Raw genomic sequence first — 19228 nt, 5'->3', positions numbered from 1 at the left:
AGGTAAAATGTAATTATCATATAGTACAGCATTATTCTGTGTATTCTCATCTGGATAGAATCTTAAGTATGACTGGCTCTCCAGTTTTACAGCAACAAAATTATCATAATGGCACACTGAATCACTTAAGAGTTTCAGCCTCCAGGGAGTTTTTTTGTATTTAAAATTTTATTGAAGGGATGCCACTTGTACAGATATCTCTAGTGCATCTTCCAAACATTATAAATACTGCAAGCAGACATGAAGTGGAATTCGAACACAACAAATCCTTAATAAATAATTGTCGAAGCCGAGAAAGCTGTTAGCCCATCTGGGAGCAGCTAATACTCTGGAAAATAGATTGAAGGGATTTGGTCACAACGTTATAATTTACTGGTGTCAATAAGCATTGAAACATATCCTGGCACCGGGAAACAAGGAACTGAAGATATTAATGCCGGAGTTTGGAAGAAAATGCATCCTGCCTCCACAACCGGAGAGGAATTTCTGGAAAGCCATAACAAAAGAAGGATGAATTGCCATACACCCATTTTTTCCCCGCGGAATAATCAAATATGATTTTATTTTCCTTGTGACCCTATACCTTGGAATATAAAAATCTCAGTTGCCTTCCGCTATTATTTATTCAATACATGCTGGTCAAATAAATATTTGATAGCCTTGAACATGATGCTCAAGTGGCTTTTACAGTCCGCAAGCATTCTACATTTTTCTATCATGCAATTTTTTTTTCAAATAATTTTTTACAGTTCTTAATGTGGGAAGGTTAAAGCAATAGATGACTGGGACTTGTAGCTGCTAGCCTAGAAAGTATATAACCTCAGATTACAGCTCCAGATGCAGTACAGGCAGCACCTGGGCTATATTTGGGAGATAGTCACAGGAAAGGATGCCAAAAACTTGCTTCTATTGCTGCTGGGCGTAGTGGACAAAATCAAAATTGACTCTAACTTCTTGGAGCCAAGCCAGACATACAGTTGCCATACTAACCATAGGAAGTTGGCTGGTATTAATTGACATCAGAGTTAGACCTTATTCAACAATGTGTAACTTCTCCCAATGGTTTTTACAGACAGACCATGAATTTAAAAGTGGAACTTCTGATCAATTCAATTGATTTCTAATCATCACAATCTGGGAAGACCTCGACTGCACATCCTCAGGAGAAGCATAGAATGATTGACAGTAACTTCTGGATTTCCCCATTATCTTGCACATTTGTGGACTCCAGAAATTGCTGTCAGTTTCAGTGGTGCAATGATAGTGAACACTGACAGTTTACCATTGCAAAATTTGTGTATCGTTCTTGTTGTCCTATTATAGAAAGGATATTATTAAACTAAAAAGAGTGCAGGAAAGATTTACTAAGATGCTACCAGGACTTGATGGTTTGAATTATAAGGAGAGGCTGAATAGATTGGGACTTAGTTCCCTGGAGAGTAAGAGGCTTATCTATTATTTTATAGAGTTCTATAAAATAATGGGGGGCATCATTAAGGTAGATGGTCAACATATTTTCCCAAAGGTAGGGGAGTCCAAAACTAGAGGGCATAGGTTTAAGGTGAGAGAGGAGAGATACAAAAGGGTTCAGAGAAGCAATATATTCATTTAGAGGGTGGTGACTGTCTGGAACAAGTTGCCGCTGGCAGTAGTAGAGGCCAGTACAACCTAATCTTTTAAAGTGCATTTAGACACCTACATAGGTAAGATGGGTATAGAGGGATATCGGCCAAATGCAGACAACTGAGACTAGCTTAATGGTAAAAACTGGGCAGCATGGATAGGTTGGGCTGAAGGGCCTGTTTCCATGCTGTAAACCTCTCTGACTCTATGGCCCTGACTTTACCAGCACTGAGGTTCGTAAGATTGGCCCAAGGCCACTGGAGATTGCTGTTATGCGAGCCTCGTTCACCCCAGTTTTGGGTTGGCTGTGCCAGTAAGATCAGGGCCTATGACTCTATAAAGTTTAGGTCATGATGTTTTGTCTAAAAAATGTGATGTTTTAATGTTCAAATGTCTTCAAAACTTCAAAAGTTAGGTCCCTAATCTGCTAAAAGTGAGGTTTATTATATTGTTATCGTATTATTAGCTATTATTATATAAAGAAGCCACAGAATCCATCTTAATTCACAATATCCTGAAAACCTTTCAACAACCTGTATGAATTGCAAGGGCTCCATATAGCCAGGAAATATTTCCATTGTATTTGAGAATGTCTTACTTTGTAAATTGTGAAAATGACTTTCAACCATTTAAATGAGGGTCATATCCAATTTATTTTTTCAATTTAATTTGTGTCCAGATCTCTGCAAAAAAAGTCCCTAGGTAACAAAATTTAGTATGCAATGGTTAACTGACTGTATTAAAAATATGAAAGAGTGATTTAACTCCGCTCAGACCACTTCCATTTCCCCATCTCCCATACTTCAAAAAAAACTGCATTTGAATTCAATTTCGAATATGTAGAAGATTGTCCCTGTTTTCGTCTTATCGGTTCTGAGATATTGGTTCCAATGCATTCTACTGTGCTGTGCTTCTGAACTTGAAGTGTACTTAATAGGATTTGTACACCCATCGTAGAGGCAGGTATAATTTTGTCTCTTAAAAAGCTTTTAGACAGTTACGTACGTAAGGTGGGTATCAAGGAATATGGGCCAAATCCAGGCAATTGGACTGAGTTTAGTGGTTAAAAAAAGGGTGGCATGGACAAGTTGGGCCAAAAGGCCTGTCTCCATGCTGTACACCTCTATGACTTTATTTCACATGTAGTCTATACTTACAATTAGACAGATTTAAGTTGGCCAAAGTGCTGAGTTAACTTTTTTTTAACTCCTCGCATAAACCATTTTAACTCTTAGAACAACTTCCAATTAACCAAACTCATGATTCTCCAAAGTAAATATCATTGCTTCGATTATAAATGAATGGGGCAATTGGAGCTGAATTGCCCTCTATCAGTGTTAGTCGCAGATTGTTGATCTGCAAGTGAGAGACACAAACCATAACAGGATAGCACTGTTGGAGCAGAGAGGGGACTGGATATCAATCCATTGATTAAAATGGGATGGAATTCTCTGACATTGCCTGCAGCTTCTCCGGTCCCGCTGCAGTGAATGGAGATTTGGCTGAGTGCCAAATTCTCCATCCTTGCTGGCTGCAGCAGCAAGGGTGTACAAGAATGGAAAATTCCTTCCGTGGCCTTGGAATATATCTCTCTCTCAAACATTAATCTCTCCATCATTCCTTTCCAAGAAAGGCACACATCGAATCAGAATTGGAATTTATTCACATCAGACAAACATTAAGAACAGAGGAAAATTGAACACAATGCTCTCCTTCCCATCAATCCCATCCTTTTGTTCGATTAACCCTCAGTATTCTTATGCACCTGCTTTTTAACTCACTAATATCTCACTATTCCTTGCTCAATCAGGAATTGGATCTCCTTTCTAATTGCAGCATTGACTATGTAAATTAATTAATGTATTCACTCGCAATAGAGGAATTATTCAAATCGTGTTTTGCTTGTATAGAACTTTTAATTATACCGAATAAATTTGTTACCTTGCCTTGGGTGAGATGGGAGAGGGGGAGTGGATTTCCTCTGAGTAACAAAATCACAGACTTATTTTTAAAAATGTGTTAGCCATTTTGTTACAATGAACACAACGGCCGGAACTCTACCACCTCGCCCGCCCAGGATCGGTGCGGCCGAGGGCCCGATACTGAAAATCTCCATTGACCTTGGGCGGGAATTTCCGGTCTCGCCCAAGAGAGGCAGTAAAATCCCTCCCAATGGGTGCAATCTTATCAGCCATTCACGCCACGCTCCTGCTGTAGCAAGGTTGGAAAATTTGGCAATCAGCCAAATTTTCATTCATTGCGGCGTGAACAGTGGTGAGATTCCATCCAATGGAAACATTTCCTCATGGTGACCAGATCAGATGGATTATCATCTGAAGGGAACATATATGTGTGACTATGGAGAGTAGGCTAAGGGCGGGACTAGTTAAATTGCTTTTGCAGAGAGCTGACATAGACATGACCAGTTGAGTGACCTTCTTCTGTGCTGTAACCATTCTATGACTCTATAATATTAATCACTTCAGGGAACAAGGCATTCAAAAAATGAACTGATTCATATACTGTACAAGAACAATAAGGTTTTATTTAAATGTTGAAACTCGACGACCTTTCCTCAGACAGTTAATATGAAGATTGATGCCTTTAACAAACTTCATTCTGCAGACACACTCAGCACTGAGATATTGATGCACATTAATCGTTCACACTATAAGAATAAATTAAATGTAATATATGGAAGTGTGTTACAATGAAAATTTTGCATACTTATTTTGTTGAAAATAGCAAATTTTATTAAATCTCTGCAGCCATATTTCCCGCCCACATCATAGTACTGTATTGACTGATTATCTGAGCGCCAACCGTTGCCGGAATTACTTTGAACAGCTTTTTTCTCCATTTACACTTTCACCTTTTGTTCAGTATTTTTTTTCACTAGCTTTCTTTTGTCCCATTTGATGAATCACCAACTCCCAGGCCTTTCTACTGCTGTACTTTAGATGACCACTGGAACATGCGTAGGAATGAACAATCATTGGTTTTTCCTCTCTCACCAGATATAAACGTTTCAGTTTTGTCCAAATCAATCCAGCTCTGATTGGGAATTTACAAAAGCATAAAAACTGGCTACAAGCCCACATCCTCCCATTCGGTTGCAGCAGTGTAATCAACGTACTGCCTTAACATTAATTTCAGCATTACCATTTAACAAGAATGTCCTCTAACTGCATACATACACCAGGTCATTGAGTTAAATGGGTGGGACAGTAGCACAGTAGTTAGCATTGCTGCTTCACAGTGCCAGGGACCTGGGTTTGATTCCCAGCTTGGGCCACTATCTGTGCAGAGTCTGCATGTTCACCCTGTATTTGAGTGGTTTACACCGGGTGCTCTGGTTTCCTCCCACCGTCTGAAAGACCTGGTTAGGTGCACTGGCCGTGCCGAATTCTCCCTCAGTGTACCCGAACAGCTGCCGGAGTGTGATAGCTAGGGGATTTTCACAGTAATTTCATTGCAGTGTTAATGTAAGCCTATTTGTGACAACAATAATAATAATAATTATCCCTTTGTCAAGGATCAGTAAAGGAACAAAGATATCTTTGAACTAATGCAATCCTGGGGTAATTGCAAAATAAATGAAAATAACTTATTCAAAATATAACTTGCTTAGAAATTTCAGTTGGAAGATGAATTGAAGACAGAAATAATTCTTGGGGCTGATTCAGACACAAAACAGGAATGTTCTCTGCTACTCATTTTGATACTGTTCAACTCACTTCACTACAATAACAAGCACCTCCCCATCTTATGTGTCATAATGGTACATTAACCCATGTGCAATCAATGGGTAGTCTTAGCATCCATTGCAGCACAATCGTTGAACAAAAACACCTTTCATTACACACATGCACTAGACCATTGAATTAATCAGGGGAGAGTTTCCACTCGGGCAGTGCCAACACAGAACTTCATCCACCTGAAGCATCAAAGTAGAAATTGCATTCTCTTCATCCATGATTTTCTGTCCATTAAATTTAACAAATAGAAACTCACAGACTCGGGTGAGAAACTTCCAAATTTACATTTTCAGCAGTGGCGACACTGTGTCAGCAGTGAATACCTCCAAATGGGACCAAATTTGATTTGAGTCTCTTAGAACATCCAACCTCCAAACACATTAGTACACATATCTTCTAATCGCCATTAAGTTCTGTTTGCAACAAGCTAGCCAACCTAAATCTAGCAAAAGCTAGCAACAGCTTCAATAAAGTTGACCTGGCCCCAACAAACTGATAATTTTCAATAGCCCTGGCATACAAGCTTTGCAATTGAAGCTTTAGATATGCACCTTGGGACAGCGATTCTGCTGTAGAACCTTGATGGGTGGGGACGGTGAGGTACGGAATGCATCTTCATCCAGATGTGACAGTTCAATTTTTGACCTACAGCTACACATCTGACTCTGGAGACTCCATAAGACTTCTATAGATTAGTCTTAAGTAAACCAGGGAAAACAAAACTAAATTTCTAATAGGGCAACTAGATCAAATGTTATCACATCAGTCAGTCTCCCACATTCACATTTTCCACTTGTTAAAAAGTTAAACAATGGCACTCTACCCAAATGGACTTCCGATATAGCTCCAACACTGCTGGATTATTCCAGCATTCCCTCTTGGTACTCAATTCAAGCTCCTCTCCTTCCCCAACTCAGCTAGTATTAGGTTAACTCTATGAGACAATGTCTTTACAAGATAAATATTGACTACAGGTTTAAGCTATAATTGATATATTGTTTTCCATGGATCATAGAGGCATCCATCTTGATGCGATACATACTTTATCAATCATTTTTGTAATGCGTAACAGCGAAACCTACAGCCATCTATGAGAACAATATGAATATGTGGAAATATATGCAAAACTGACATGATGCTTAAGAAATGCACTTTTTCTTGGTAAAAAGTGAAAACTATCTACCGGTCTACAACCTGACTAAATCTAGGAATGGCACGTTCATCAAAACGCAACTCCCCCTCACTGTGACTGCTTTGCCCATCTATATGTTAAATACTTTCTATAGAAACTGCTGCAGGAGGTGGTATGGCACTTATCTTCATGTTGGATTATCTCTGTGGTCCTATAATCTTTTTTCATCCTAGCTATCCTCCGATCTCTACCCCAAGCACACACCCCTCCAACAATCTTTAGTTTCAACTACATGTCTTCCTCCATGAAGCCTGTTGCCTCGGGTGTTCGTCAACCCAGATGATGGTAATACACCTTCCATTGGCCAATCCAACCCATTCATATTTTTGCATTAGAACTCATTTCTTTCAAATTTACTGATATTGCCTCACTTCTAAACATCGCATCCTTTAATATTTGTTGTTTTCAAATTTCTATCTGACTTCTAATCTGCCATTAATATCTTTTGTTTACAAAAGTCTATGAATCTCAAATTGACAATTGATCTAGCATGAGAAGAGAGATCCAATCTATTACTACACATAGCGCAGAAGTGTTTCCTTTCTCCACTCCTGAAAGCTCTGGCTCTCTCATCTCTCCACTGTCCCCCTCCCCCCTTCCCTACCACCACCACTCCCCCATTACCTGTCCTAGACTTCCCAACTAAGGGAAGTTGTTTTTCCCTATCCACATTCTCTGAAGTGCTTAATATCTTGTAAAACTTTGACCAAATTTGCTATTTAAACTTTAAAGATTCCAAGGAATAGAGTCCTAATTTGTGTCATTCCCCACCCCCCCTCCCCCCCAGCACCCCCACCTCACCCACTGTAATCTTTGGAGTTCAGTTATCATTCTGGTCAGCAAAGGTACATGTGTTGACTCCCTCCACATCTTTCCTAATGTGTGGTGTCGGGCACTGCTCACAGTACTCCAGGTTCTCAATTTCAGATATTTTTTCTATTGAATTCAAATTCCATTATCTGCCGTGGCAGGATTTGAACCCGGGTCCTCAGAACATTAGATCTTATAGAGACATATAAAGGACCTTATAGAGACATATAAGATAATGAAGGGGATAGATAGAGTAGAGGTAGCGAGATTCTTCCCACTTAGAAAGGATAGCAGAACTAGAGGGCACAGCCTCAAAATAATGGGGGGGGGGGGGTGGAGGTGGGGGGATTGGGGGGGGGGCGCATTTTAGATCGGAGTTGAGGGGGAACTTCTTCACCCAAAGGGTGGTGAGTCTCTGGAATTCTCTGCCTGTTGAAGTGGTGGAGGCTGCCTCGCTGAATATATTTAAATCACGGGTAGATATGTTTCTGATAGACAAGGGAATTGAGGGTTATGGGGAGAAAGCGGGAAAGTGGAACTGATCCACTTCAGATCAGCCATGATCTTGTTGAATGGCAGGGCAGGCTCGAAGGGCTAGATGGCCTACTCCTGTTCCTACCTCTTATGCTCTTATGCTTATGGTCTTAACATTAGCTGCATTTCTGGATTAATAATCTAGTGAGAATACCACTCAGCTCTCGCCTCCCCTGGTCTCAATTTATCAATTTGCCACCTCAACCTCAAACACATTGCTAGCCACACCTGCAGTGTTTGTGCAAGGTCAGATCCCATTGTACACCCTTTCGTTATCTCAGCACACTGTTGTTAGAAAGGATCAGGATGTGATGTGACAATTTAAAAATCAATTTATCAGGGCCAGGTGAGAAATGATTTGACTCTAAGTCATATAAGTGTATAAAATTGCAGTATTTCATTTTGATATTTCCCTGGTAATAAAATTAATTAAATTGTTCACTTGCAAAGCTAAACCTTTCAGTATCAAGATTCTGTTAAATATTTGTTCAATAATATCCCAATTATGATTTAATATAACCGTCAATCCTTAATTTAGGATTGAAGCCTTTCCCAATCTCTGAATAATCTCCAGTACCATGGAACATACTTCAGCTTCCAATACAATATTCTGTAACATCAGCAGATGCAGCTTTTCTGCTCACAATCTCCTCGTCAAGGTGATTTATGAAGATTATGAATAGCAAAGATATCAGGACTTATCCCCAGTGAGTGCTCAGTAGCCTCTGTTCCCAAACCTGAATAATGCCCATTTGTAACCACCCACTGTTTGCTATTTTCAAACCTGTGAATAATCGTTCTGGTTTATAAACATTTATGAGCTGTTCAGGATATGTTTTTTTTTGCAGCAAGTGGCCTCCTTTTCATTGGCCTAGCAGAAAATATTGAACCTTACAATGAGGCTTGCTGGCAATACATCTGAGAGCGGTGGTCAGGCCACTGTATCTGCTGAGTTAGTGAAATTCAGCTTACTAATTCAATTGAACCTGTGTTGTGGTCTTGTGATTTTCTTTTTGTGGACGAGTTGGAAAAGCATCTAATGAAAATTAAATTCACTGTGATGTGAATTTACTGCTTGACTGTTCTCTGTGGAATGAAGGCAAACATCTAAAGTTTATTTGTTAGTGTCACAAGTAGACTTACATTAACACGGCAATGACGTTACTGGCGAGCACACAGAGGGAGAATTTAGCACAGCCAATGCACCTAAGCAGCATGTCTTCTGGACTGTGAACACCTGAGAAAACCCACACAGACACAAGGAGAATGTACACACTCCGCACAGGTAGTGAATCAAACTGGGGATTGAACCTGGGTCCCTAGTGCTGTGAGGCAGCAGTGCTAACAACTGTGCCACCGTGCCACCCTACTTTCAGTAGAATGATTTTTAAATCCACAGGGCACTGCTGCTACCTGCCCCCGACCTCCTGGGGAATGTCAATGGCCACCAGTGCCACGAAGGGACCATCGTGTCTGGGTCCTGTTGCTGAGGACCAGCTGTGATCCCCACTGGTGGAAACCTTCATTGGTGAAGTCAGAGAGCCAAGTCAGCTTGGACAATAGTGTCTGGAACTCGCTAAAGGCATTTAAATTAGATCATGAATATTTAAATCAGCTGTGAGCCATTCTCCAACACCAGGCTGATTACATGAAACAAAAGGCCAGGGAGATCCGCAACCTGCCAGCTATCAGGCAGGAATTCGATTTTTAAACTCCCGCTTATATTTCCCGCTCCACTACACTACTCGACCTTCCCGTCGAAGTGGCAACATCAGCTGAGATTGTAGCAACAAATAAGAAGAAAGAGAAGGACTTAGACTAGGATTTTGTCACCCTGTTTGTCATGGATGCAAATGGCAATGGAGACACAAAATCGTGCAAGAGACTATAAACACAATTTGCACTGACAGACTTCCCCGGTTGATTTTCCCCAGCCCTCATCAATGTGGGAACGGAAGTCTCAACTTCGAAAGTCGGGAACCTATTTGCATAGATTTGTCTATAGTGTCATTATCAGGCCTTTAAGCCATCCATGTAGTCCACCTAGTGAGCAGAAGCCACTGGGGATGCACAAGTGGTGAGTGGGAAGTTCATGCCCAGAACTTAATTCTGGCTGCCACAGCAAGGCAGCATAATTCAGGTAGACCAACATCCTGCTAATTACGTGAGCTCCCTAACTCCAAGCCCATCACCTGCAAGATTTTGCTTGTAGTTGTATTAGAAATGCAGGAAAATATGGAATTAAGTTATCAGCAGTGATAACAACATGACAGGCTGCAGAATTTACCAGGTGTCTCGCAGATCTCACTATTATAGGAAAATCTGGGTCAATTTAAGTATCTTAATTCTCATATGCAAAGGCTGTTCATTGTGCAGCATCAGCCAAAATCAGTCTTAGTCCAACACATCATGGCTCCCCCTTCAAAGATTAAACTCCATTTATTTCCAACCAGTTTCATTTGATGATTTTGTGTATTTTTTCTTCTACCAGACTTCCTCCCCATCACCTAATGCACCACCAAACACAACTGTCCTAACTCCAACTAACCGACAGATAAAGAGGAAAATATTGAAGGTGCAGAACCACCCTGCCAGTTTATTGCTGAAATGTGTTTTTACCTTCAGAAAGCAATTTACTTTCAAGCTTAAAAAGCCTAAATCTCCCAATACAAGCACATTGCATAAGCTGTACATAAGCAAGGGCAGAGATGCTAATTTAAAAGAAGATACCAACGTTTGAAGCTTAATAATCTTAAGCTTTAAATTATGAATAACATCAGCATAAATGTGTGTAGCCATGTTATTGTTTGATCATCACCCAAAAATGCTGAGTAAACAGATACTGATTCTATTTACATAGAAGGGAGTCTGTGACCTAAGTCTGCCAGTATCACATGTTGCAAATTACTACTAGAAACTTAGCTGGAAATGAAGAAGTTATTCCTGGATAGTTATCAGCTCCACTTTGATGCAAACCTTGTTATTGCCCTGCAACTATTCATTTTCATTTGAGAAAGCATGGTCAGGTGACCAATGACATCCAGAATTGTTACAAAAATATTGATTTTTTTTTAACTGTGCTTAGAGAATAGAACGAAATGTGGAAGCCAAGTTTAAACCTTGCCAGACTCTGCAATTTGCAAACTGCACAGCTGGAACAGACAGTCAGGCCTTGGACAATCATTGTCCCATCTAAACCACATAGACTTGGAACTACCTAACCAAGTTCTAAGGGCCAAGTTGTTTCAGAATGAACTATTGGTTCCGTCTCCAGTGAACCTGCTTATTTAGAAGAATGCTACGCAGATTTGGTGGCACCAACTCAAAGGGAGATCAGAGGCATAGCATGATGAGGACAGCACTGAAGTTTCAAACCATGTTCTATGACAAAGGAATAAAGAACAAAAAACAGTACAGCACTGGAATAGGCCCTTCAGCCCACCAAGTCTGTGCCGACACAGATGCCTCTCTAATCTAATATTTTCTTGTCTCTACATGGTCCATATCCCTCCACTTCCCGCCTATTCATGTTTCTATCCGGATACCTCTTGAACATTGTAGTAGAATCTACTTTCACCACCTCCTCCGGCAGCACCTTCCAGGCATTCACCACCCTCTGTGTGAAAAACTTGCCCCTTACATCTCTTTTAAACTTTCTCCCTCTCACTTTCAGCCTATGCCCCCGAGTAATTGACCCTTCAACCCTGAGAAAAAGACTCTGACTATCCACTCTATCCAAACCTATCTTAGTCTTGTAAACCTCTATCAGGTCCCCTCTCATCACTCAGCACTCCAAATAGGACAATCCAAGTTGTTCAACCTTTCTTCATAGTCCAAATCTTCCAAACCAGGCAACTTCCTGGTAAATCTCTTCTGCACCCTTTCCAATGCATCAACATCCTTCTGGTGGTGTGGTGACCAGAATTGTACATAATATTCCAATGTCTTATACAGCTGCAACATGATTTTCCAATTCCCATACTCAACTCCTTGACCAATGAAGGCAAGCATGCCATTCACTTTCTTGACCACCTTGTCCACTTGAGTTGCCACCTTCAGGGAACTGTGGATCTGTACAACTAGACCCCTCTGATTCTACCATTTACTGTGTACTTTCCTTCTGCAATAGACCTTCCAAATTGCATCACCTCACATTTGTTCGGGTTAAATTCCATCTGCCATCTTTTGGCCCAGGTCTCCAGCTGATTTATACCCTGCTGTATCCTCTGACAATCCTCCTCACTATCCGCTACTCCCCCAATTTTTGTATCATTGCAAATTTATTAATCAGAACACCTACATTTTCCTCCAAATCATTTATACATATTACAAGCACCAGAGGTCTCAGCACTGATTCTTGTGGAACAATGCTTGTCACAGACCTCTAGTTAGAAAAGTACTCTTCTCTCTGCTTTCTATGGTCAAGCCAGTTTTGTATCCACCTTAGCAGCTCACCTCAGGTTCCATATAACTTCATCTTCTGTATCAGCCGGCCATGAGGAACCTTATTGAAGGATTTACTAAAGTCCATGTATACAACATCTACAGTACTGCCATGGTCAATTTTTCTTGTCACTTCCTCAAGAACTCAATCAAGTTTGTGAGACATGAACTTCCCTTCACAAAACCATGCTGCCTATCACTAATTTAAATGCACATCTTCCAGATGTGAATCATCCTGTCCCTAAGAATCTTCTCCAGTAATTTCTCCACCGCTGATGTGGGGCTTACAGGTCTGTAATTTCCCAGATTGTTTCTTCTGCCCTTCTTAAACAGAGGAACTGTATTAACTATTTTCCAATCCCCCGGTACCTCGCCCATGGCTAAAAAGGATACAAAGGTTTTAGCCAAGGCCTCAGCAATTTCTTCCTTGTCTCTCTTAGTATTCTGGGATAGATCCTATCTGGCCGTAGGGACTTGTCAACTTTAACATTTTTCAAAACTTCCAATACCTTCTTCCTTCTAATCTCATCATCCTCCTTTCTACACTCACCATCCACCACATCCTTCTCCTTTGTGAATACTGATACAAAGTACTCATTAGGGACCTCATCCACCTCATTGACCTCCAAATATGGAAAGTAGTCACCTCATTGGATTTTCCTACAATGGCTAGTATTGGACACAGGCCATAGAATCTTCAAAGAGGGCAGGAAGAGGGGGATGAAACGAACAACCCAGAGACCCAGCTCTCTGTGATTTGCACCACCCTCAATGGTGTCTCCAGAGAGCTCCTTCAACTGGCAACTGAGCAGCACAAAATCTCCAGCTCCTTGGGCCTTGTGCCAAGCATCAACAGACTGAATAGACCTAGAAATCCACCACCAAAGAGAGAGCCCAAAGACCAGAAGCAGCCCTAAATGAGGGGGGAAGTCCAAATCGATGACTACAGATCCTGAAACATCAGCCAGCCCTCAAAGACTGTTGCAGCCTTATTGAATAGCTATTACCTATCTTTTCAGACAAACAATTCAAACACAGTGATAGGGATCTGTGGATAGAATCATATAGTCATAGTCATAGACGTTTAAAGCATGGAAGCAGGTCCTTTGGCCCAACTTGTCCATGCTGCCCTTTTTTTTGAAACCTCTAAATTAACCCCAATTGCCCACATTTGGCCCTTATCCCTCTATTCTCACCTTACTCATGTAACGATCTAAATGCTTTTTGAAAGATAAAATTGTACCCACCTCTACTACTCCTCTGGCAGCTTCCAGACATTCACCACCCTCTGTGTGAAAAAATGCCCATCTGGACACTTTTGTCTCTCCCCTTTCACCTTAAACCTATGCCCTCTAGTTTTAGACTCCCCTACCTTTGGGAAAAGATATTGACTATCTACCTTGTCTATACCCCTTGTTATTTTATAGACCCCTATAAGATCACCCCTTAGCCTCTTACGCTCCAGAGAAAAAAGTCCCAGTCTATTCAGCCTTTCCTTGTAACTCAATCTATTAAGTTTTGGTGGCATCCTAGTAAATCTTTTCTGCGCTCTTGCTGGTTTAATAATATCCTTTCTATAATAGGATGACCAGAATTGCACACAGATAGGGTGTAAGGAATCCTTGGAAGCAAGTGTTAGAAGTAGATAGCCGTTATAGATTTGAGACTGTTTAATTAGAGGTTTAAGACTGTTCATTAAAGAGTCCTGTGAAGAGATTGAATATTGTTTTCCTTGATAAATTGTTCAATAAAGTGATGTTGGACTTTCACCTGACTCTTGTACTCCTTGTCTACCTCACCACATAATGCACCTAAGTTAAAAAGGGTTACTACAAACTGGTCAAGGTTAGACATAAAACATTTAGCCACCTTTCACTTTACAACAAAAGGAACTGCAACTTCTATTTGGAAGACGAGTTAACCAGTTGAAATTCCTGGCACAGCTTGAAATAGAACAGCGAAAATTCACTACAAAATCCAGTACGTTGGCTGCAAAGTTAACTTTAGCTGTGCTGCAGTCAATATCAAAGGCTCAGAACACCCCCAGCTTTACTTTGCTGCAGGGTGCAGTGGGAAGGATTTCTTACTGCCTAACTGGCCCTCATTGAATCAGTCCCAACTCTTAGGGATGTGGACATAACATAAAATGCAGTCCCTACTAGTACAAACGAGATACCTGTCAGAAGTGGGAAGATTTGCCATTCCTTTTGAGAGGGTGGGGTGGCCAGGAGGGAGAAGATGTAAAGAAAGGATGGACACCCTTGTTCTTTTGAATTTCTGATCATTGTTGCTGCTGTATAAGGTGTTACATTGGGTCATTATTCACCCAGAAAAAGAAATCAAGAGGAGATAGTTCTTGGCATACTATAGTAGGCATGTATCAGCAGAGAACAACAGAGACTTATAGCACACAAGGAGTTGTTTGACACACTGCATCTGCAAATTCTTTCAAGTATCAGCGTCATTCAGTCATGTTATAGCCCGCAGGCCTAGAATACAATGGACCCTCAAGGGCAAAAAGTTCTTGCTTTGCTTTGCTTAAAAAAGCTCTTAGGCTGGAATGTTAAGGCCGTTCGCGTGGTGAGATGTTCCCATCCGTTATTTTACCATTTGGGTGCCAAATTCTCTGACCTCGCTGCAGTGGGAGTGTGGCGAGAACAGTCAGTAAGATTGCACCCAATAACACTTTCCCATGGTTCTGATATTCTCTAAATTGTCAATGGCAAATTGTGCTCATTAGCTCGACTCGCCTTTATCCACCACCCAACCAGGAATTCAAAGTAAGAAATTGGAAAGCGATTGGCACTGGTTGTAGGTAAAATTGGTGTTGTGGAGTTGCGAATAAACTAGAAAAGCTACAGATTAAACAAAATACCATGGATGCTGGAATCTGAAACAAAAATGGAAAATGTTGGAAAATCTCAGCAGGGACACAGGACAAATGTGGACAATTGGGAATAGCTTAGTGGTTAAATGAAAAGGGCGGCATGGACAAGTTGGGCCAAAGGGCCTGTTTCCTTGCTGTAAATAAACCTCAATGACTCTGTGGGCTGGATTTTACGACCTCACTCAGGCGAGGCTTTTAAAATCCCGTCCAGGGCCAATAGAGAGTTCCGTTCTGCAAGGCAGTGAAATTTTAGCCTATGATTCAAGTTCTGACAACATCTGTGGGGAGAGAATAGAGTCAACATTTCAAGTCTAGATAACCCTTCGTTGGCTCTATTCTCTCCCCACAGATGCTGTCAGTCCTGCTGAGATTTTCCAGCATTTTCAGAAAAGCTGAGGAGTTTGCACAATTTTGCAAGCTTTTGAAAAGTGGAACGCGTTTAGCGCACAATATTTGGTTGATAGCATATCCTTAAAATTAACTTTAAAAATAGAAAATGCAATTGGGGGCCTTATAGCTTTTAGCAATGAAAGCTGTAATAACCGAAGAATTAATTTGTCTTTTTAACTAGCTACACAAATTTGGTCTAAAGTTAATAGTCTGTAATCAGAACAATCAATAATTGCAAATATAACTACTTTGCAAAGCTTCCTGTAGAACAAACCATTTCCTGAAGATCAGAGGGAAGATCAGATACAAATCAAAAGCAATTGTTTAACTAGCGAACTTCTATTTTACAAAAAGAGTATTGACTGCTGCGGTGAATCGAATTGAATTACAATCTTTCTCTAAATGAACTGTCGCTGCATTTTACATTAAATCATTTCAAATGTCGACATAGTAAGCTGAAGCGATTTCTCGTGTCTTTTATGTTCAAATTTTCATGAATGTTCATGTAATAATTGTGTGGTTTTTGTGCCAAGTGTGAAAACACGTGCCATAAACCTTGTACCTTTTTTTGGTAGCAAATCCTCACAATGTCACTGCTGAAATCATTATCAGAACATGAATATTACACTTAAAATTTAATCGTCTTTTAATAAATCTCCAACAGATGAGATTCCACACTTGTACCAGTTATTTTTCAATGCCAGGGAGGTTGACTGGCAGTAATTAACAATTTTTATGCTACTAAAAGGGTATTTGGACTGAAGTGAACAACTCCAACTTTCTGTGGAATTCAACTCGTATTTAATATATAAGTACAGGAACTTCAAGTCACTGTGCACATGAGAAATACCTGACACCCACCTAATCCCAGTATTTGGTCCATAGCTCTGAATGTTATGATATTCCAGGTGCTCATTCAGGGTCTTTTTAAAGGCTGTGAGGCAATTTGTCTCTACCACCCTCCCAGGCAGCGCATTCCAGACTATCACTACCCTCTGGTAAAAGAATTTTTCCTCACATCCCCCCTAAACTTCCTGCCCCTCACCTTGAACCTCCATCCCCCTGTGGCTTACCTTTTAGATAAGGGATACAGCTATCTACTATCCATGTCCCTCATAATCTTGCTTTCCTCCTGGAATGTATAACACTGCTGAGCCTTCTATGCCTCCTGGTTCTTCAGTCTGTTCAAAGGGATATTAAATTCATTCTATTTATTTAAATTTTGCAGTGGAAAAAACTTTAACTGAAGAGGGTTCCTGTACCATACGAAAGTCCTTTAATAGGCTTCCCTTTCCTTTTGCAAAGCTCAATTGCTTTATTTTGAGTTTTCTTGTAATTTAAAAAGCTTCTCAACTTTCCTTCTACTGTTCTTTCATTCTGCCGTCCAAGGCAGCCTTCATTTCTTCATACTGCTGAAAGGTTATGTATTACTTTTCAATTTGATCTTGAAGGATGAGGTTAGGGCTATACCTTGGAGATGCATATATAGTTATGTGTTAACAACAAACGGTTTACGTTCAACCACACAAGCTTCCAGATCTTTTAGTGAGACATCTAAAAACTTTACAATATGGTGTCAGTAGCTGAAGAATCTTGAAATCCCAGAGGATGAAAAAAATTTAAAAAAACTACAGACTGACCTGAGTGAAGTATAGGTGGGCACAACAGCAGGCAGAAATGATACTGAAAGAAGTTGCTGCCCTGAAGACTCTTTGAAGAATCAACATATGGCCCTAGAAAAGTATGAAGAGTTAAAAAAGATTTTGAATAACACTTCAGAAAAGCTGTGTTGAAATTATCATTAGCGACAAAGCAATGCACTGAAATGCAGCATGTGTTGGCAAGAGGTCAACAGGAAAATAAGCAGTTGACAGAACAGATAATCATCTGTCACAATCAAATGGAAAAGCAATAATCTTTTAGCAGTATGAAGAAATTAAGACCGCCAGATTTGAAGAGTAGCCCTTCATATTTTACTCACTAATCCCTCTAACCTACACATCTCGGCATTAAGGGACAATTTAGCGTGGCCAGTCAAACTAACCCACACATCTTTGGACTGTGGGAGGAAACCGGAGCACCTGGAGGAAACCCACGCAGACACGAGGAGAATGTGCAAACTCCACACAGCCAGTGACCCAAGCCGGGATTCAAACCCAGGTCCCTGGAGCTGAAGCAGCAGTGTTAACCACTGTGCTACCATGCCATCCCGGTAGATTCTTGAATTACAAGAAAACTCAAGACAAAGCAATTGAGCTTTGCAAAGGAAGGGGAAACCTGTTAAGAACATAAGAACCAAGAGCAGGCATAGGCCATCTGGCCCCTCGAGCCTGCTCCACCATTCAATAAGGTCATGGCTGATCTTTTTGTGAACTCAGCTCCACTTACCCGCCCGCTCACCATAACTCTTAATTCTTTACTGTTCAAAAATTTATCTATCCTTGCCTTAAAAACATTTAATGAGGAAGACTCAACTGGGCAGGGAATTCCACAGATTCACAACCTTTGTATGATAAAGCTCCTCCTCAACTCAGTCCTAAATCTGCTTCCCCTTATTTTGAGGCTATGCCCCCTAGTTCTAGTTTAATCCTCCAGTTTTAACAACTTCCCTGCTTCTATCTTATCTATTCCCTTCATAATCTTATATGTTGCTATAAAATCTCCCCTCATTCTTCTGAATTCCAATGAGTCTAGCCCCAGTCTATTCAGTCTCGCCTCATAAGCCAACCCTCTCAACTCTGGAATCAACCTAATGAATCTCCTCTGCATCCCCTCCAGTGCTAATATATCCTTTCTCAAGTAAGGAGACCAAAACTGTACACAGTACTCCAGGTGTGGCCTCAGCAGCACCTTCTACAGCTGCAACATAATCTCGCTGTTTTTAAACTCCTTTCCACTAGCAATGAAGGACAAAATTCCATTTGCCTTCTTAATTATTCGCTGCACTTGCAAACCAATTCCTTGAGATTCCTACACAAGGACACCCAGGTCCCTCTGCACAGCAGCATGTTGAAGGACTTTTGCATGCTACAAGGAACCCTCCCCCATCAAAGTTTGTTCCACTGGAAAATTAAGAAGGGAAGCAAAATGAATCAATATCACTTTGAATGGACTGAGGAATCAGTTGGCAGAGAAGGCTCAGCAATGTTCAATATTCCTGGAGGAAATTAAGAGGTATAAGAAAGAGTCTGAAGGGCTGAAAGCAACAGTTGGACATTTAGAAGAACACTTGAAAAAACAATCACATTTCGAAAAAAAATTTGAGAAAATGGAAGGCAGGTTTGTTCATGCCATACATGAAAAGGGTGAGTGCGTGGAAAAAAATAACTGAAGTCTTCAAAGTTTGAAATGCAAAGTGCAAAGCTGCAGGATCAAAGAGGAAAGATGAAGAATTTTGTATGTAGGAGCAACATAAATTAAAAGGCTTGCAGCTCCAATTCAGAAAATGAGCTCGCTACCACTTTTACTGCATACCCAGTAGAAAGAGAAGATGAACATGGATATTGGTAGGCTGAAGAACCAGCAGACTGGAAAAGAGGAGGCATTGAAAGGAAAAGCCACAGAGCTTCCCAGGTTGCGAGCAAACAATGA

Source organism: Carcharhinus amblyrhynchos, chromosome 21, assembly GCF_965287045.1.
Source record: "Carcharhinus amblyrhynchos chromosome 21, sCarAmb.v2.hapA, whole genome shotgun sequence".
NCBI lineage: Eukaryota > Metazoa > Chordata > Chondrichthyes > Carcharhiniformes > Carcharhinidae > Carcharhinus > Carcharhinus amblyrhynchos.
The sequence above is the reverse complement of the archived record's forward strand: the minus strand, read 5'-3'. Positions refer to the sequence as shown.